Genomic DNA, 21,178 nt, shown 5'->3' with positions numbered 1-21,178 from the left:
GTCCAGAGAAAGAGAAAAGTGATATTACTTCACTGATGTAAAAAGGAGGATATCTGCAGTAGTTTTTCACAAGGGGAGTCATTCCATTCAGGGCCAGCCCACCCATGAGGCCAGGTGAGACAACTGCCTCAGGCAGCAGGATCTACCAGAACGGCAGATCCCAATGACAGTCTTCCTTCCCCAGTTGTTCCTGATGTAGATCTTTCCTCACCTTATCCCCTGGTAGGAAGTGGTGGGACCATTTCGGGTTTTTGTGTCCACTTTGTGTCCACCATTGCAGTTTTTGTGTCCACTTTGTCCTCACATCCAAACTTAGCAGGTGGTAAGTGCAAGGAATAGGGCTGGGCCATAGGCAGGAACACCTGAATCCATACCTAGGAGGTACCAAGGTATTCTGAGCAACTTGGGCAGATGAAAACCAGGAGCCTGAAATCTGGCAAGCACAACATTTATCTCTGCTTATCTGCCAGAGGCAACAGGAAGGACACAGTCTTGCTGTATATACCAAGCCTGGATAATTCCAGAGGACTTTGTACCATCTGCTAAGTCAGTGCTAAGGAAACTGGCCCTCCAGATGTGGATGGACTCCAATTTCCATTAGCTTCAGCCAGCATAGATGATGATCAGGGATGCTGGCAGTTATAGTACAAAAACTTTGGAGGTCCACAAGTTCCCCATCCCTGGTTCAGAAGAGGAGGAGGAGGAGGAGACAGAGGCAGGTGGTAATAGTGTCTATATTTAAGTTATTCTAAGAGACCAGAAGATAGATTTTCAGACAGTTGGCATATATTCTGAATGGCCTCTCCAAATGTAGAGTTCTAATGAAGCAGCCTTCTCATTGACAATCAGGCCTGGGGACTTCAGGATTTTTTTCATTTCTGACACTGACAGATGGACACTCCAACTGCAAACCTATAATCCTTTGATTTTTCTTGTTATTCAATGTGTTTAACTCCTCCTTCCCTGAAAATGCAGGAAGCCCCTTGGAGTCAGAGAGTTATAAAGAGCGTAGTAAAGGGTCAAGACCAAGAGATGAAATGCAGCTACTTCCTCCCTAGAGATGAAACTGGTACCAATATCTATTAACACACACTCTTTCTTTAAATCCATTTGAGCTTTGAGACAATGAGTGTTGTGGGTTGATTTGTTAAAATGCCACATTCTGCTTTGTTATTTTAACTGATCTCTGTAGGTTCTGTATCAGGACAGCAGTAATTATTTTAAAGGGCGAGTGGAGAACCTCAGGTCTGGGGCCCCAAAACAACCCTCCATGGCTTGCTATCTGGCCCTTGAAATTCTCCCTAGGCCACATCCTTCATCACCCTTCCTTTGCACCCTCCTCAATTGTTTTTCTCTACTGGGATATGTCCTTGAACTGTATCTTGCTTACTTTGACGGAGGATGGGAAGAGGTGTATGTGTTTAGAAACATCTAACTTGTTAAGGGATGTAATTTTAAAAATCAAAGCAGTTTGCAGCAATAAAACATAAAACTGCACAACAGGCCTAGCAAAATAGAAAAGTTTTCAGCGGGTGTTTAAAAGTTGATACAGAAGACACACGCTGAATCCTACTGGCAGAGTATTCTGCAGGACTGGGCTGATGACCTGAAATGCTCAGTTTCTTGTTAAATGAATGACCAACTACCTTCCTGCAGATGATCTCAGTGATTTCACTGGGATAGAAAAGTTTAGGTGTTAGCCACCATCAATCTGTTAGCCACCATCCATCCTCCACCCACCTCCAGACACTCACACAGGACAATCACTGCCTTCACTGGTTCCAATTTAAATGAGAGGTAGAACTGGGTATCATCTGCATATTGATGGACACCCAGTCCAAACCCCCTGATGATCTCTCCCAGCAGCTTCATATAGATGTTGAAAAGCATGGGGGACAGAGCTCTGAGGTACCCCATAGGTGAGAGCCCAGGGCTCTGAACACTCATCCTCCAGCATTACTTTCTAGACATAGCCCAGGAGTAAGGAGCAGAACTACTGCATAACAATGCCCCTTGCTCCCAACTCCTCTAGAAGTTCCCGAAGGATACCATGATCAATGGTAACAAAAACTGCTGCTAGATCCAGCAGAAAATTGTAAGTTCAACCTGATTGGTGGAAGGTACCAGTTTTACAGGTTGCCTTCATCGGTGGGAGAGATTATTATGTCTCACTGGTCAGTTGCTGCCCACCTTTAGCTGGACAGTGTCCAGTAAATAAAGTGTTGACCTGTCATAGTCCACTTGCTTCAGTGGGTGCTTGGAACTCAAAGTGTCACTAAACAAGTGGACTGAGCTGCTTCAGGCAAAAAAAGAAAGAAAGAAACAAACTGTCTTGTGCCTAGATAGCTGATCAGGAGCATTGCAGGTCAATGATTCACGGAAGATGGCCATCACTGACCATGAACTGAGAATGCTCATCATTGATGTTGCCACTCTACAGGAGACCAGACTCATTTCAAATGGCTGCCTCAGAGAGATATACTATACCTTTTTCTGGCAAGGAGAGCATCCAGAAGAACCACGTATTCACGGTGTAGGCTTCACAATGAAGAACTTCCTTCTGTCTGTGATAAAGGGCTCAGAACATTTGTTTTCCCTCGACTTCTCAATTGCCTTCATTTTGGTTAACATCTCGAGCATCCAAGACAGACAGATGTCAACAAGGACCAAAACTCAGGCATCCTTTGAAATTTGCACTTCTCTGAATTTTGCAGTGTGGTTTTCCTGCCAAATAATGTGTTTTTAAAAATGTATATACTGGGGCAAATGTATATATATGGGGCAAAGTGCCCATAAAGATTAATCCCCCCTGCCATGAAAATAACATGAAAATGCTTTATTTTAGGGCAAAATGGCTTTGGAAAAATGTGTCTATTAGGGGAAATTGCAGCTTGTAAACCACTTAAAAGTTCTGTCGATGATCAAGCGTTATATACATTATATACATTTTTAAAAAATTAAAATAAATCAATGAAATAGAAGGATGTGTAGGTTGGCAGAAATTTGCATTGAAAATGTTGAACAATGTTACTTATTATCTACTTATCTGTTGTATTTATAACCCACCATTTTCTCATAAGGAGCTCAGGGTGGCATACATAGTTCTCCTCTTCCTCATTTAACCCCATGAGGCAGGTTAGGTTGAGAGGCATTGAATGGCCCAAGCAAGCTACATGGGCTAGTGGTGATTGGAACCCTAGCCCAACACTCTAACCACTTCATGTGGACCTTTCATAAAAAGAAAATGCAAGTTGATGTAGAAATGCTGAAAACCAAATTTAAAATTGGAAAAATGAGAAATGAAATTGAAAACTTCACCTCAGTGTGCCATTGCTTAGAATTGCAAGAGGGGAGAGTGCAGGGTCTGCTTGTGAGACTTCTATTAGGCCATTCAGCTGGTCATTGTGCAAACAGTGTGGTGGGCTAGTTGGGCCCCCTTTGGCCTGATCTCGCACATTCTTATGTTCTTAACAAGTTTTTATTTAAAAAAAGCTTGCTTCACAATCACATTCCACAAATGAAATCAGAAAACAAGTCAACACATGATATGCCTCACTCACATCTTGTTAACATATTGTTGAAATTTAAACGGGTCTGAATTTTCCATTCCAGCTCTCGTTCAGAACCCTCCCTGGCAGACCCCGTTGCATTTGGGTTTGAGCCTCCTGCAACCAAAGATACAAGCTCTGCCTCTACTGTAGGCTGACACAGGCCTCTATGGGGCAAAACCAGCTGCTTTGACATTACTGAGGCTTTCTACTCAGAGAGGGAGAGGGAGAGCAAGAGGCCTCTCTGCCTTGCCATACTGCTTTTGCCTCAGGGCTTAAGCTAGGCGTGTCCATCATGATTTCTGCAAAGCTATCTTTGTAAAAGTTAATGTCATGAGTCTCTGCTCCCCTGTTTCCTTATCCTAGGCCATCTGCTGCATTATTAAAACTCCCCCCCCCTCCTGCAACCTTAGAGAGCTCAACTCACCACACAGGATTTACTGCCACACCTTAAAAACCATGTTATTAGTGCTATGTAGCTTAGGGGTCAACATGTCACAGTAGACCTTCATTGATTTGGTTTATTATTTTCTTTTTCTTTTTTAAAGAAACCCTTTCCCCACGGCTAAAGCACTTTGCCTCTCAGAGTGGTCTCAGGCTTCACGGGCCTCTTTCCCCTACCTTCCATTGACTGACCTGAGCTTCTCTGAGGGGATGGAGGCGAGAGGGAGGGAAACCTCAATCCAATGCTGAAGGCCATCAAGTGTTTCTGAAAACATGGCTGGCGGGGTAAAAAACCAGCTGGGTGGTTGAACTCTTGACCCTTGAGGAAAGATGTAACGTGTCTCCCTAGTTTATTTTAATCAATACCTCTATAAAATAAAGCCGCATGAGGCTGGCTTTTGAGGGCTCTCTCTGAAATCCCAGGACACCTTCTGCTTGTTTGCAAAATCAGAAACTGCCATTTCTGGCTTTTGGTTTAGTGTTGAGCGGAATGGCAGATGGCCCACATGGCCTTGGGGTGGGGAAAGGTCAGCGGACCTTGTAAGAATCTTCCAGCGGTCCTCAGATGAGATCTTCACAACCTTCCTCAGTGGGGAAAACAGAAGCTCACTGTTAAAATGGTCGCTTGGGACTAGGAAGGACCCCATAATCAGGACCCCATCCACAAGAGCTTGTATAGGCTACCAAGTCAGGTACAAGGTTCTTGTATTAACAGGTACAAGCCCCTTAACAACTTGGTTCCAGGATACCTCAGGGACCACCTGACCCCTTATGTCCCTGCCCAACCCCTGAGGACTTATGGGGAGCCACTGTTAGTGGCCCCCTGTGACACAGACGGCTTTGTTTTCCCTCCACTGTTGGAGGCAGCAAGCCTCTAAATACCATTTTCTGGGAATCACAAGTGGGGAGGAGAGTGCTGTTGCACTTAGTTCCAGTTTGCAGGCTTCCCATTGAAGCATCTGATCGGCTACTGTGAGAACCAGATATTGGGCTAGAAGGACCACTGGCCTGATCCAGCAGTGTTCTTCTTATGTTCTACCTCTATTGTTGGGGATAATTTTTACTTTTGAATACCAGTTGCTGGGATTAGCAAATGGGGAAGAGAGTGCTGTTGCACTCAGGTCCTTCATGCAGGCTTCCCAGAGGCAGCAGGATGCTCAAATAGTCTTTTGCCTGATCCAGCAGCCAGGCTCTTCTTTATGTTCTGCCTCCATCATAGGAGACAGTAATGCTGCTGAATACCAGTTGCTAAGAATCGCAACTGGGGAGAATGCCGTTCCACTCATGTCCTACTTTTAAGTTTCCTGTTGGGGCATCTGGTTGCCACTGTGAGAACAGGATGCTAGTCTAGATGGGTCACTGGCCTGATCAAGCAGGGCCCTTCTTCTGTTCATATGGAGACAAGACAGATATAAATATTAATACTGGGCTGAATGAAGCAGCTGTCTGAAGCAGCAAGCCCTGAGAAGTTTGTGTGTGTCAGGAACACGCTGTAGTTGTAGGCTGTGTGCACCACACTGCCAGGCCTGTGCCCTCTAAGCCAACCTACTGCCCTCAGCTGTGGAAGAGAGCAGTGTTATAACAACACTCAGCCAGCATACCCTCCAACATTTCAGCCATGAAAATAGGGATGTCCCATTCCATAATGATAACTTTACTATTTATACCCCACACATCTTACTGGGTTGCCCCAGCCACTCTGAGCTGCTTCCAACATATATAAAAGCACAATAAAATATTAAACATTTTTTAAAAACTTCCCTATACAGTGGTACCTTGTTTCTCGAACTTAATCTGTTCCGGGAGTCCGTTCGATTCCCAAAACCATTTGAAAACCAATGTTCCAATTGGCTGCAGGAGCTTCCTGAACTCAAGTGGAAGCTGTGTCGGATGTTCGGCTTCCGAAAAACGTTCGCAAACTGCAACACTTACTTCTGGGTTTGTGGCATTCGGGAGCCGATTTGTTTGACAACTAAGCCATTTGAAAACAAAGGTACCACTGTACAGGATTGCCTTCAGGAGATGGATAACTCCATACCCTCCAACACTTCTCCCATGAAAATAGGGATGTCCTAAGGAAAACTGGGACAGTCCAGGATCAAATAAGAAACTGGGATGGCTTCTATAAATCAGGGACGTCCCTGGAAAATAGGAACACTGCAGGGTCTGAGCCAGTACCAGTCCTGTCAGCTCCTGTAACTGAAATGGCAGCCATCTTGTTTTTCACCTCAGGCAGCAAAATTTATTCACCTGGCCATGACAGGAAGAAGTGAGGAGGAAAGGAGACATCCCGGTAGCCGTTAACCATCGCTTAACAAAAGTGGAAATTCATATGTCATGAGTGTGTTAACCAGGGAGGGAGGGGCCCCTCATACCTCTCTGTCACAATTCATGGGGTGGTTTAGTACTCTCCGAATGGGAGATTGATATCCCATGATGCATAAGTGCCTGTAATATAATATATGTCAGAATGTGTACATGCGGCATATGTGTGTGAGTGGGAGAAAAACTGAAAATATGGGGGGGGGGATTGTGGAAACAGTCTCCAGTTGCTCCCTAGATAATGGAATAGGGATACAGGGAATTATGAAATGACCTCACTTCCCATTTTGCCAACCACACCAGCTGGGGTTTCTTACATTGTCCGATCTGATGGGGGACTCTTCAAAGTGTGAGTGAATTTTCAAGACAAGACAATAGCTGAGGTACTGTGGGAATCGTGATGGGAAAAGTTAGGGTTGCCATATTCCCAAAGGGGGGGGGAGGCCTTTTGAGCTGCAAACTGGTGGGGAGGGGTTGCCCTGCCAGGCATAGCACTGGAAGAGCCTAGGGGGGCTTTTCCTGGTGCTAGATGCCAAGGGAGGTGGAGCCTCAGGCTTCCGGTGTGGGGAAGATCGGGTAGTGGAGGGAGCAGGTTGGCTGACTGCACGCACATGTCTGTGCATGTGCCCAATGAGAACTTCTCCTACACACCAGCTCCTGGCACACTCACAAACACCCACAGCCTGTCAGCAGAGGAGAAAGAGGAGGAGGCTTGACCTGGCGAGACAGTTAGTGGGGGGGTTGTTGCCCCCTCCTGCACACACACACCTCTCCCTATAGCAAAGTGCAAGGAGTTCTATGTTATTGGTGGTGGTGTATCAGGGGAGGCAGAGGCTGCTGGAAAGTTGCCCCCAGCCCTCCTGTAGTGTCCTCCCAGTCTTTACTGTTGGCTGCAAGGTCTGCTTGGAAACCTCCTTAGCAGGCACTGGAGAGATGATAAGCCAGCACTCACCTCACCAAGGCCGCGTTTGTGTGCTGGAGGAATGGTTGCTGCTGCTGCTTCCCCCAGAAAAGAAAGCCACTGCAGTCATCTGAATCCTGCGCTGCTTTTGTTTTGAGAAACATGAAATTGGTTGAGGCTGTTTTTGGATTTTTAAAGCATTTTAAAAACATAATTTAAAAATATGTTTCTTTTTTAGTCGTCCTACTTGCCATACGTCAGTTTTCCTGGACATTTTGCCAATTTGACAAAAATCCGCCCTGACGCCATTTTGTCAGTCCTATTCCCAGACAGTCCAATTTCTTGGACGTATGGCAGCCCTAGGAAATTTCCATCCAAACCAAACAGCAGTCAGTTTTGTCTTTTGTAGGGCTTGATACTGCCTTTCAGCCATGAGACAGACAACAATAATTTAAAACTGATTGAAGGTTAAATATCAAAGGGAACCACCAACTGACCAATAGTGCTTGCTTATTGGACTAGCGCTGTCCCAAGATTTTGTCCTCTTATTTTTCACCAGTTTTCTTCCTCTGCAAAAGAGGCTTCCATTTTTCTGCCTCCCCCCCCCCCCCCCGCTTTTCACACTTGTGCATGTGTAGCTTCTGGAAGAGTTACACTAAGATCATAGCCCCAATCTATATTGCAAGTCCAGGGGCTGGGTGCAGTGCTCTGGGCCTCTCTCTGTGGCCCTTTGAACTCTCTCTCTGACCACACCCCATTTATCCAGGCCACGCCCCTCACTGGCCCTGCTTTTGTACCTGAGTGTTTTTGCCTGGCTAAGGGCTGCTTCTCAGTGGTGGGTGGGGCCAGAGGCAAAAGTGGGTGGAGCACGAAATGCCTTCAACACCCATCTCTTTCTATCGTCCACCCAATGCTTTTTTTTTACTTTCCTGGATGGACGATAGAAAGAGATGAGTGTTGAAGGCACTTCTTGCTCCACCCACTTTTGCCTCTGGCCCCACCCACCACTGAGAAGCAGCCCTCAGAAGACTGTCCAGAAGGAAATGTGTTCCTATCTTCTACTGGTTGCTTGAATATTAAACCCAAAATTAATTTCTATCCATTAGCTTAAAAATATGTGTTTTTTTCCAGTTTATCTTCAAAGGACAGCTGTGGGGGGCTTGCTTGAAAGAAAGACAACTGGAGATGCCAGATGGTACCTTTCACTGGACTGAACTCCTGATCCAGGAAATGCACATTCTGGGATGTTTTGTTTGGGAGACAGGGAAAGAAGAGCTTCTGAGCTGGAGCAGTCTATCTGAACTTGGGATTTCAGCAGCAAGACCTTTTGAAGGCTCACACAGCTATTCTTTTCAGTGGCCCCACCTGCTGCCTATCACTCCCCCAGCAGGGATCTAACTCAATATGACCATTTCTGAACACATGCAGTTAACAGTTCTGGTAGAGATGAGCCTCTGAGTTTGAATTGGGTGGTGGGAGGGAGGGGAAGATGAAAGCCCTTAAAGAAATCTACAAACCACAGTTGGAGGCAGTAATGAATACCAGTCGCTGGAAACCACAGGAGGGGGCACATTGCTGTTATGCTTAGATCCTGCTTTCAGGTTTCCCATTGGAGCAGGATGCTGGATGGGACCCCCTTTTGCCTGATCCAGCAGCCAGGCTCTCATGTTTTCCCTCCACTGTCAAAGGTAGCATGAATGCCTCTGAACACCAGCTGCTATGAATCACAGGAGGGGAGAACACTGTTGCACTAATATCCTCCTTGCAGGCTTCTGCTAGGCTACTGGACTAGATGGGCCACTAGTCGAGACTACACCAGAGCTCTTCTTTAATCCATCTGTGCCCCCCCCCCCAGCTGTCACAAATCATCCTCTTTGCCCAAATGAGCTGAGTTCCCTGTAATTCACCGTAGATGTGTATTTGGTCAAGTTGCTCCAATGGTTTGTCGATTTTCAGTAGAAAATCTCTCTCTCTCTCTCTCTCTCTCTCTCTCTCTCTCTCTCTCTCGTGTGTATGTGTATACACACATATACACACATATATATACACATATTCCCTGTTCCCCACAAACTCCCTTTTGCTCCTTACTGGTGACTTTTGTCCTTGATGGGTTCAGCATCTGAATGAGACATTATTATATCACAGAGAGGGAGCTATTAAGGAGAAAGTGGCGCCCATTCTCCCCTAGACAATGCCAGGTTTTGCTAATTCTCTCCTGTGTTATCCGCATTTGGGTCCCATCTGGCTGGCACAGTTTGCTCCAGTCCCTCCCGCCATTATGTTACTGCTTGCCTGTTTGAATAATATTGCTTCCCCCTTCCCTTCTACGCTTTATCCAACTCTAGCCTCCCTCTCCCCTCCTCTCCCTTTTCTTCTCTCTTTTAATAGTCTCCCAAAGGCCAGAACCGAACTTGCTTAATAGAGTAATGTCAAATGTGTTCAAAACAGACCAATAAAAAAAAAACCTAATGCATTTCCTGCTCTTTGTCTGTCAATCGCTCTAGTGCCTAACATTTTCCACTCTGAAAACCACTTAAAACACATCTACAACAATCCCTCACAAAACAGCCACTTGTTGGCTAATTGTAGGAACCTCCCTCCTCATTCCCCCCCACCTCTGCTGTTCCGCCTTTTCCTCGTCTTTTGCATTTGGAGGATCGATCCTGACCGGAGCACTGCAGAGCGCCTGTGGCTCTGAACCAGAGTGCCACAGCAATTCAGGGGGGTCTGTGCAGAGCTCAGCACCTGAACAGATCTGGCCTTTTCCTTTCAACTCCTGGCAAGAGGGGAGGCCACATGCATTTGGGGCCTTCCGTTCCGACGCTACTGAGTCACTCTGGTGACCTTGAGCATGTTGCTTAAATGCGAAATTGTGTTTTTAGGTTGGCTGCCTGCTTTATATTCGTTTTGCTTTTTTATTTATTTAAAAAAAAGGTTAGTGGGGAGAGAGGGAGGGGGAAAGTATTTAAGTGTTTCAAGTAGCCTTCCTGCAGGGATTCATTATAAAAAAGAAAGAAAAGAAAAGACAGACAGTATTTTCTATAAAGAGATGATATCCGATTGGCGGCTGCCATTGGAGAGTTATAGAACTGCTTAAGCAATGGAATAAGGGGCAAGGGAGGAGGGTAAACCTCAAGACTATGGGGCAAATGCAGCCCACCAGGCCTCTCCCCAGGGACATACCTCTTTTCCCCAAGCCACACTCCTCACTGGCCCTCTTTCACCCCTCAATTACAGTGGTACCTCAGGTTAAGAACTTAATTCGTTCTGGAGGTCCATTCTTAACCTGAAACTGTTCTTAACCTGAGGTACCACTTTAGCTAATGGGGCCTCCTGCCGCACCACCGGAGCACGATTTCTGTTCTCACTCTGAAGCAAGTTCTTAACCTGAGGTACTATTTCTGGGTTGGCGGAGTCTGTAGCCTGAAGCGTCTGTAACCTGAAGCGTCCACCTGTATATTTATCCTTGACACTGCCTCTAGCTTGTTTGGATAGGGAGCAGAGAGAGCAGCGTGTGAATTTGTCAGAAACTACCCTGCTTCCACATTCCTTACTCCACCCACTTTTGCCTCTAGCCCCACCCACCACTGGCACATGGTCTCAGAAGGCTGCCTTAAAGGGAATAGAGCCCTTGGACACTATCCCTGATTTAAAACAGAAGGACCCCAGGCTATTCAAAGTTGGTGCGTTGGGTATTGTTTACTTCAAGGATGGACAATCGGTTGACATCTAGATGTTTTGCAAAGCTATTTCTCATAATATAATTCATTTTTGTATGTTCGTTTCACTATGCATTTTCATGCACACACTACCCTAGTATATGCATTTACAGTGGTGCCTCGCAAGACTAAATTAATTCGTTCCGCAAGTTTTTTCTTCTTGCGAGTTTTTCGTCTTGCGAAGCACGGTTTCCCATAGGAATGCATTGAAAATCAATTAATGCGTTCCTATGGAGACCGCTTGCCAGGCTGGCGATGCGGAGAAGGGCTTTTCTCCCCACCGCAAGCCTTCAGGACAGGTACGGGAACAGAGGGGAAGGCGCGCAGCGCTTCTCCTCTGTTCCCGGGGCTTGCGGTGGGAGGAGGGGTTTTCCTCCCCATGCCAACATTCAGAACAGCATTCTGAAAGTTGGCGGTGGGAAGGAAAACCCTCCTCCCACCGCAAGTCTTCAGGACAGCCTTCCGAAGGCTGGCGGTGGGAGGAGGTCTCTCCACCCCACCGCCAGCCTTCGGAGCAGCCATCCGAAGGCTGGCGGCGGGAGGAGGTCTCTCCGCCCCACCGCCAGCCTTCGGAGGAGCCTTCCGAAGGCTGGCGGTGGGAGGAGGTCTCTCCGCCCCACCGCCAGCCTTCGGAGGAGGTCCGAGGACAGTGGGGAAGACGCGCTGCGCTTCCCCGCTGTCCCGGAGATTTCCCTATGGGCTTTCATCTTGCGAAGGAAGCCCATAGGGAAATTCGTTTTGCGAAGCGCCTCCAAAACGGAAAACCCTTTCGTCTAGCGGGTTTTCCGTCTTGCGAGGCGTTCGTCTTGCGGGGCACCACTGTATTTACATTACTTGGTTGGAGAGCGGCATTGCAAAATTCGGAGAACTGCACTTTTCAAAGGATAGCAATGTTTCTGTTCACATTCTTTTGGAAAATGTGTATTGCTTAGGCTTGACTTTAAATGTGAACTGAATCAAATTCCTCCACTTTCCCTTGCCTGGAAGGATCCATGTTTCCATGCACTTTTTAAGAGAGAGGACAATGATTCCTGTCCCTCTCTTCTGAACTGGCTTAGTCACAATGCAAGGATTGGCAAGCAGGCAATGCAGAGTGAGAGTGGGAAGCATTGTTTTTGCTCTGAATGGTTATTAAAGCAGAAGAGGAAATGATGGTGTGTCCAGCCAGTTAGATGGGCTAGGAAAAAATACTTTGCCCCTGTTCTTGGTGGCCACAAACATGGAGACTTAGCTTTTTGCAGTCTGTTATTAGATATTGCTATTTATACGAAGTATAGGCAGCCCCTCGTTTATCTAGGGGTTACATTCCAAGGCACCATGCATGTTGGTGAAATCATGTATAATGGAAACCCACTGAAAAAGCCTGTGAACAACCTGTTACGCCCCTGCCTCAGCTCCACCCTTTTAGTTTCAGGGACATTGTTATGACATTTCCGGGTCACTTCTGGGTTTGTTGCACATACACAGTCACGCACTTATTGAACGTGCATAAATGGGCAGTTTATAAAGTAACCTAAGCAGGAAGGACAATGCCTCCAAAGGGTTTACAATCTAAATGCTAAGCCAGAGACAGAAAGGTGAAAAGCAGCCCAAGACAAATTGAAGCAATGCAATTAAGCATAGCAATACAGAAGTTATTTAGTGGTTCTTGGTTTCCAAACCATGCCACACAATTAGCTGGGGAAAGTAAACAACAGACTTGTAAGGTAGATCAGTGTTAACTGTCCTCACATTGCAAATGAACATACAATCAGGTTGAGAATGGCTTGCTTAAGACCACCTAGTGAACTTAAAAGGAAGGGCTTGTAAGTTAACTCACAAGGAATCGCAGGAAGAAGATCCTGTGGTAGATCCTGACATGCAGAAAGTCCCAGGTTCAATCCCCAACATCTTAAAGTAGGGCTGGAAGACTTCTCTGCCTGAAATCCTGGAGATATATAAGGCCACAGGCAATGGCCTGTGAGGACTAGAATCTTTAGTTTTAGATGGACAACAGTAATTCAATGACAGAACACGTGTTTTGGACCAAGCGTTTGGCTCAGTACAAGGTCGCTTCCCCTGTTCCTAGCAAGGGTCGTAGCTCTGTAGTACAGCATCTGCTTTCTATACAGAAGATCCTAGGCTCAATGCTCAGTGACATGCCTAGGTAGGGCTCATAGAGACCCCTGCCTTAAACCCTGGAGAGCTGATGCCAGACAGTGTAGACAATACTGAGACAAATGAACCGCTCAGTAGAAGACGACTCTCTCTCTCTCTCTCTCTCTTTCTGTCTCTCTCCTCACTTTTGCAGGTTGTCTCATGACCCAGAAAGGCAGTCGGGCCAACAGCAGCAGAGGGGCAGATAATGTCAGCGTCTAAGTGAGCATCTCACATAACCAAAGAGGTCACCCTGGTGACCTCCTCTCCCCCCCCCCTTTCTACAGAGAGGAAAAAGTCAAGAGAAAAAGCCAATATCTTCTGTTACGAGGGTCCAACAAAACATACCTGTCTTTTTGGATGGCCACATTCTCAGTTTGGATGATGGGGAAACAGGGAGGGGTGTTCAGGCAGAAAGGAGACCCCACAAAGGGCCAACTGACCACTGCTATTGAGTGACCAGATGGGTGTCCGGAGTTCCTTGTGTGAGTCCCTTGTCTTTTCCTTTTACGGCGGTGAGGCTTTGAGGCCTGGACCCCTCGGGGCAGCCTTTTGTAATTGCCATGCTTATCTGCCCTCCCTGGTTTTGTGATCCCGCCTGTCCTTCTCCCTCAGGTGGTTCCCATGATGGCGTGGACCGTCAAGGAGGAATAAAGCTCCCTTTCAGCAATCGCTGGTGAAGGCTTTGGGAAACTCCCGGGGAGAGATGCAAGGCAGATCCTTGTGAAATGCAGAGACAAAGCCACCTTGTTTCAAGAAGTTTACAAAGGGAGCCCATCTCCTCCTGGGAAGTTTTCATCCAAAGGCTCTCAACCTCAGCACAAAGGGAGTCTTCTCGGCCAAGTTGGGTGTATGTATTTAATAAACCTACTAGCAGCAGGCATGGGGCCACAGATGGTTTTTGGAGATGTTGTATGTGTTTTTGTCTCTGTTGTTCTGAACATTTTATATTTAACAACAGAAGAAGAGCTTGGCAGCTGGATCACGCCAAAGACCCATCTAGTCCATCACCCTGTACAGACAGTGGCCAACCAGATGCCCCAGTGGGAATCTCACAAGCAAGACCTGGTTCCAACAGTGCTGTCCCCACTAGCAATTCCTGGTAATTGGTATTCAATCAATCAATCATTTTATTTGTATGCTACCTTTCCAAAGTTAAAACAATGCTCGAGGTGGCTCACAACATATAAAAATTACATAACTACAAACTTAACAAAGGCATAAACAAAACAAAAAAAAAATCAAAAAGTATACAACCAAATCAAACAATATCCTCATGAGATCCCAAATAAAGACACAAAATATTAACAACAACAACAGCCACCCCCACCACGCAAAAAATACTCCAGCCCAAAATTCTGTTCAGCAGCCTCAGCTATTGTAGCTTGAGTTAGTCAGGGCTCTGCCCTGCCAGGCCAGGTGGGAAAAAGTCTGCAAGGCAGGGAGCAGATATTCCAGGACTGACTGTCAAACCTCCTCTGACAGTAGAGGTGGAACATAACCATCCTCGAATGATGCATCTGACAAAGTGGATTCCAATAAAGCTTATGCCGTAATAAAAAGGATGGTTAGTTTTTAAGGCACCACAAATCCCTTGTGGGAAACTCAGAAGCAGGACCTGAGTACAAGAGCCCTCTCCCTACCTGCAGTTTCCAGCAACTAGTATTCAGAAGCATTGCTACCTCCAACTGTGGAGGCAGAGCATAGCCATTGTGGCTAGTATAAGGTTACCAGCCCTCTTTTAAAGCTATCCAAGTTGCCACTGCTGTCCCCTGCTGGAGCGATTTCCATAGTTTAACTATGCACTGCATGCATAAATTCTTCCTTGTGTCTCTTCTGAATCTTCCACCATTCAACTCCGTAGGACATCCATGAGTTCAAATGTTATGGGAAAGGGAGGAAAACATTTCTTTTTCCATTCAATGCATAATAGTATAGACCTCTGTGATGTCTCCTCTTCCTTGTCTTTTCTCTGAACTAAAACATCCCAAATGCTGCAACCTTTCCTCATCTCTCTCCCTTAAAAAACAAAACAAAACATCTGTTTTTCTCCCAATGTTGCTCTGCAAGCAGAACCAACACCCCCCCCCCAAGTAGAATAGCAGGCTTTTATTTTAATTTTTCTCAAAGCCTGCATTCAAGGAGAAACTGAAGAAGATAGGGAGAATTCAGCTCATCCTCCTCACACCCATGCTGTGTTGTAAACACATCCACACAACTTTGGAGGTATTTTGGATGACCCCGGTTGGTGTGGCATTGTGCACCATCGTCTCTTCACTGGGTTAATGATGTCGTTGAGCCCTCAGGGACTGAATTAACCCTGCATGTGGTTCCTTGAGGTGGCTGTTTATCTGCCACAATGCATTATTTATTACACTTTACGGCGCTGGACTCTGCTTCCAAGGGGTCTCCATCTGCCTCCCTCACTCAGGGAGACGGATGTCACATGTATCCCTATGGGGGAACATATCACTTTTCCCTCACTGTACTGCCTGCTCTGCCACAGCCTTAGGGCTACAAAAGTGGGGTGTGTTTAGTAGGGATGGGGAACCTGCAGCCCTCTAGATGTTGTTGGTCTCCAGCACGCATCAACTGCATCCGATACAGCCAACTGCCAGAATGACAAATGGGATAGGAGTGAGGGGAATTGGAGTCAAACAACATCTCGGGAGCCACAGGTCCCATATCGTTGATCTAAGAAAGACCATTCTCTTCTGCATAATGGGAGAATGCCTATACAGTGGTACCTCAGGTTACATATGCTTCAGGTTACAGATTCCGCTAACCCAGAAATAGTACCTCGGGTTAAGAACTTTGCTTCATGATGAGAACAGAAATCATGTTCATGCGGTGCAGCAGCAGTGGGAGTCCCCATTAGCTAAAGTGGTGCTTCAGATTAAGAACAGTTTCAGGTTAAGAACGGACCTCTGGAATGAATTAAATACTTAACCCAAGGTACCACTGTATGCAGAAGCTGTCTGTCATGTGAGAGGAGGGAATGCCTCTTGTTAGATCAGGTTCCCCACTGCTGATCTAAAAAAGAGACATTCCCTTCTCAAAGGATGGATGAGTGCAAGTGAAGGGAGAATGTCTCTCATGAGAGAGGTGGGACCTTCTGCATGCAAAGTGCCACAAAGGCAGTATCAAAATGACATTTCACCTGCCAACACGCCACCCGCAAATACATGCAACAGGGAAATTGTCAGCTACAAAAAGAGGAGCAGTTAGTGACACAAGCTCAGGCTTGGAAGCTAAAGGCAGCCTTCCAGGACTCTCTAATCTGGTCCTCAGGACTCTCTGTAGGTCACACCCCTCACCAGCTCTGTTTCACACCCTCTTTGGCTGTTTTTGCCCAGCTGGAAATGTGTCTTTGGAACTCTAATCATGCATATTATTTACCTGGAGGGGAACAGAGGGGTGGATGGGTGTGGACACCAACCTACTTACATTCATTTCTCCACTCACTTTTGACTCTGGCCCCACTCACCCACTGGCATGTGGCCCCCTGGTGCTTGCCCAGAAGGGAATGTGGCCCTCAGTCTGAAAAGCCTTCCACATCTTTCCACTAAGTGAAAGGGACTCCACTATCCAGGGACTCTCCTGGCTTTGCTGCCTCCTGGAAATGTGGGAAGTGAGAACCCAGTGAACACATGATGGGCTGCAATTCATGGGCCGTAGGGGTGGCCTGGCCCACTCCTTCCATGCCCCCTAAGCTGTCCAGTTTGCCCCAGCCAGTGAAGATCTAGCAATGAAAAGGGAGTCTCTGTGCCTTTAAAGGAAAGGGTCCTTTTCTTCCTCTTCTTCTCTTGTGTGCTGCCGTTGGGGAGCCCAGCGGTGTGTCGGGAGGAAGATGCCAGAGGCCACCTGCAGAGATCCTGTACAGCTGGGGAAGATTAGCCTTTTCCACTAGACCAGAGCCATTACCTTCTTCCAATATGCTATCACTTCCGCTAGGAGAGCCTGCAGATGAGATATCGATTGACAGTGACCCTGGAGGAGCCCCTGCACTCCTCAGCCTGAGAGGCGTACAGATCAGCCCTGCTGGTAACGCAGTGCGCCCGAGGCGGAAGCTAACGGGAAGGGTCATCCAACAGCTGTCCGTTACCCAGAGGCCTCTGGGCTTGGCTCAAGAGGGCTTGCAGCCGAGGGCAAGAGGGGGAAGGAGACCAGAGAAGGCTGCGTGGGAGAAGTTTCAAGGGAGGGGGAAAGCCATAGTGATGCTGCCAATGTTATCAAACCAGCGTTTCCCAGCCTGGCTTGCACACACAAGTAACACTGGTTTGTGCTCATTCAGTGTTATCAGGCGGACCCTTGGACAAGACTCACTGGGGATGGAGTGACTCCCCTTTGAAGAAATTTTGTGGTCAGTGCTCCCCCCCCCTCAAGTAAAATAGGTGCCAGAAGTCACCATGAAGTTGTTATAGTAAGTTGCTGGGCAACTTCAGGCAGCCCTGAACAGATGCCGGTTTGACAACAGCCACATTCACCACCTGCGGATGTGCTAAAAACTACAAGCTGTCTCCAAGGCTGGTTTGAGGGTCACCCCTGGTTCTGGTGCAGGTCAAATAAATGTGCTGGCACCTCCCTTATTGTCTTATATTTAGGCAAATGGCTAGGGCAGCTTGGAAGGACATTCACACAAACACACTCAGACCCTCCAGGTGTCTTTAGGGATGTCCCTGGTTTAGAGAAGCTGTCCTGCATTCTGATTTTATCATGGAATGTCCTGCTTTTCCTTAAGATGTCCCTATTTTCATTGGAGAAATGTTGGAGGGTATGCATGCATGCATGCAATGGCAGAGGCCTGGCTGCAAAGCTTAAAGCCTGCTCCCACTACATGGGAGGCGCCGGGCGGATTGAAGAAAAGGAAATATGAATTGGCCCCACCCCATAGCTTGACCTAGGAGCTTGGCTAGGAGCAAGGTAGAGTCATAGATCTAAAAAAAAAGTGCAGACCCGCACATGCTGGCCAGCTTCCCTTTTGACTTGAAACGTTTGTTTTGGGCTTCTCAGAAGTATGTAGTGCAAGAAACTGATGGGGGAGTGCTAGCCCACCATGGTGCCCACCTGAGAGGTGCCTGAACTACGCTCCAGCACACTCCAACTGAAGACAATGCTGATTTTTGTTCAGGGACTTTGGAGAAAAGAAGAGTGAAATGGGAAATGATAGAAGTGAATAAAATTAGGCATGACATGGAGAAAGCAGGCTGGGGAAAGTTTTTCTCCCTAGGGAAAAGAGAGGGATGGGGACAGCACAGCAAGTGGGCAGTAACAATGGCAGTGAAGACAGGGGAAGCAGGTCCACTCTAGATGGGGGGGGCACTGAGAACATGTGAAGAGCCTGCAGGGTCAGGCTAGTGGCCCATCTCATCCAGCATCCTTTTCTCATAGTGGCCAGCCAGATGCCTGCAGGAAATCCTCAAGCAGGACCCCAGCACAAAACTGGGGCCTCAAGAGCATCGTGATGGACAGACAGAGATTCCTAGAGGGCCACATTAAGCCTGTGGGCCTAAATCCCCTCACCTATCCATATATTAATAGCCAATATTCAACATTAATAATCACAGTTACTGTGTGTCGGGCCCAGGATGATGGCAGCAGCCTGAGTCATGATGGGGATTTTACAGAAGCCCTGCAGTCAAGACTGAAAAGCACATGAAGACCAAAGACTAACCATGGAGACAACAACACTCAGATACTGGAGAAGACAAGCAATTTTCACTTGACCCAGGAAGTAATAGAATCATAGAATTGGAAAGGACTCTGAGAGTTATCTAATCCAACCCTGCTGCAATGCAGAAATCTCAATAAAACATCGGTAACAGATGGCCATCTAACCTCTGCTTAAAACCCCTCAGGAAAGGAGGAGTCCATTCCACTGTTGAAATGCTCTTATTATCAGAAAGTTCTTCCTGATGTTTAGTTGGAATCTCCTTTCTTGTAACTTGAGTCCATTGGTTTGGGTCCTACCCTCCGAAACAGGGTAGGACCATCCTCCATCTTCCATGTGGCAATCCTTTAGATATTGGAAGAAGGCTATCATATCCCTCTCAGTCTCCTCTTATCCAAGCTAAACATATCCAGCTCCCTGTTCCCTTATAGTCCTGCCTGTCCAGGAGCATCCAAGGCCTAGCCTAGGTAGGCAGAATTGGTTTCCAGGGCTTGAAGGTACTTTCACCAAGGAGGCTGCTACATGCACAGTTCAGTGGTTTGCTTCAGGGGGAAGCAGCTGCCATGGGCTGGCTGGAAGCAGAGGAGTGGTGGGAGACACTAGCTGGGGAACCCCCAAGGGATGACGCCTCAGAGCCAGGGGATTGGTGGTGGGGTGACAATGAGTGGTCAGAGGGAGAAGAGGAAGCAGACTAGGAAGAGGCAGTGTCAGAAGCTGAAGAGGTAACAGGGTTTAGTGAGGAGGAAGAGGCTGTGGCAGAGAGCAGTTCAAACTCCGAGGTAGAAGCAGGGGCTAGAGAGGCAGTGAGAGGGCAGGCTGCTGAAGAATCCAGGGAGCCTCCCCCTCCTGCTATGACCAGCTTGTCTCTTGGAACACAGAGAGAAATGAAAAGGGCGGAGCAGAGATTGGTTGTGCACAGTTTGCAACTGCTTGGGAAGGACCCTGGAGAGGAGAAGCCTTAGAGAGCAGAGGGAAGGCAACTGCCTCAAGGCAACAAGACCAATGGGAAGAGTTGTTGGGATCACTAGGCCTGAGCTGTTTTGGCATCTTTGCATAAAGAGTTAACTTCTTACGGATGCTAAAGAAAGAGGTGGTTTCGCTTTGCCAAATTTGAAATTATATTATGAAGCATCTTGCCTTTGTTTGTTATGAGACTGGATTTTCCTAGATAACACAGATTTATTGGATCTGAAAGGTCACGACAACAGATTTGGGTGGCACACATATTTATGGTATGATAAAGTGAAAGTACATAAAGGATTCTTGAACCACACGTTGAGAAATCAACCTACGAGGTATGGGACAGATATAAAAACTTATTCGAAAGGAAAACTCCTTGGTGGCTCTCACCCTTACCTTTCAGTTAAAAAGGTAAATATGAAAGGGAACTGGGCCATCTATAGAGATTTATTAATTGAGACAGAAGACCAATTAAAATTGAAAACATTTGAAGAATTAAAAGAATATATGACAGAATATATATTCATAATAATGTATATGATATAATACCATCAGATAAATGATATCTTTTAAATATATTAAAAAATGGTTTTGATACAATAAGATCAAGGTTTGAAATAGATCTGTTGGAGAATAAGGTGCAAATATTATCAAAAATGTTTAACTTACTTTTAGAATGGCATACAAAGGATGAAGAAGTTAAGGCAGTCATGATACACTGGGCTAGAGATTTTGGATATAATATTCATTTGTCATCTTGGGGAAAATTATGTAAGGAAGAAATGAAATTTACTGCATGCCGCTCGCTGAAGTAAAATATGAAAATGATGTATTGCTGGTATTTAACACCAAGCAAAATTGCAAAAATGTATAAAACGAGTTCAAACATGTTGGAAATGTAAGGGAATATTTTTACCATATTTGGTGGTTATGTAACAAAGTAAAAGACTTCTGGGAGATGATTTATAATGAGTTAAAGAAAATACAGAAACCTTTTTATTAGGTATTATAGGTAAATAGATACTGAGAGTAGACAAGTGACTATTTTTGTATGTAACAGCAGCAGCAGTATGACTAGCCCAGAAATGGAAGCAAGATGAAATGCCATCGAAAGAAGAGCGGCAAGCGAAACTGATGGACTATGGGGAGTTGGCGAAACTGACGGGAAAGATCCGAAACCAGGAAGATCAAGCATTTGAAAAGGACTGGAACAAATTTGTACTTTATTTAAAAGTTACAGATAGGTAGCCGTGTTGGTCTGCCATAGTCAAAACAAAACAAATTCCTTCCTGTAGCACCTTAAAGACCAACTAAGTCAGTTCTTGACTAAGAACTGACTTAGTTGGTCTTTAAGGTGCTACTGGAAGGAATTTGTTTTGTTTTATTTAAAAGATCACTGTAAAAATTTAAAGACACTGGCAGGAATGTGAAGATACTTGTAATGTGAAATTCTGCTATATTTTACTTATGATTTATA

The 21,178-nt window shown here is 46.2% G+C and overlaps 1 long non-coding RNA gene across 1 annotated transcript; it reads left to right on the top strand.

Annotated features, from left to right (window-relative positions):
* The first annotated feature begins 280 nt into the window (after nucleotides 1-280).
* On the top strand, nucleotides 281-20,929 carry LOC309333613. The gene is made up of 4 exons (XR_014152588.1): nucleotides 281-2,522; nucleotides 13,225-13,555; nucleotides 13,686-14,172; nucleotides 20,765-20,929. It is a non-coding gene; the product is annotated as an uncharacterized lncRNA (long non-coding RNA).
* Nucleotides 20,930-21,178: the final 249 nt, after the last annotated feature.

Source organism: Podarcis erhardii, assembly GCF_964252035.2.
Source record: "Podarcis erhardii genome assembly, chromosome: Z".
Taxonomy (NCBI): domain Eukaryota; kingdom Metazoa; phylum Chordata; class Lepidosauria; order Squamata; family Lacertidae; genus Podarcis; species Podarcis erhardii.
The sequence above is the reverse complement of the archived record's forward strand: the minus strand, read 5'-3'. Positions and strand labels throughout refer to the sequence as shown.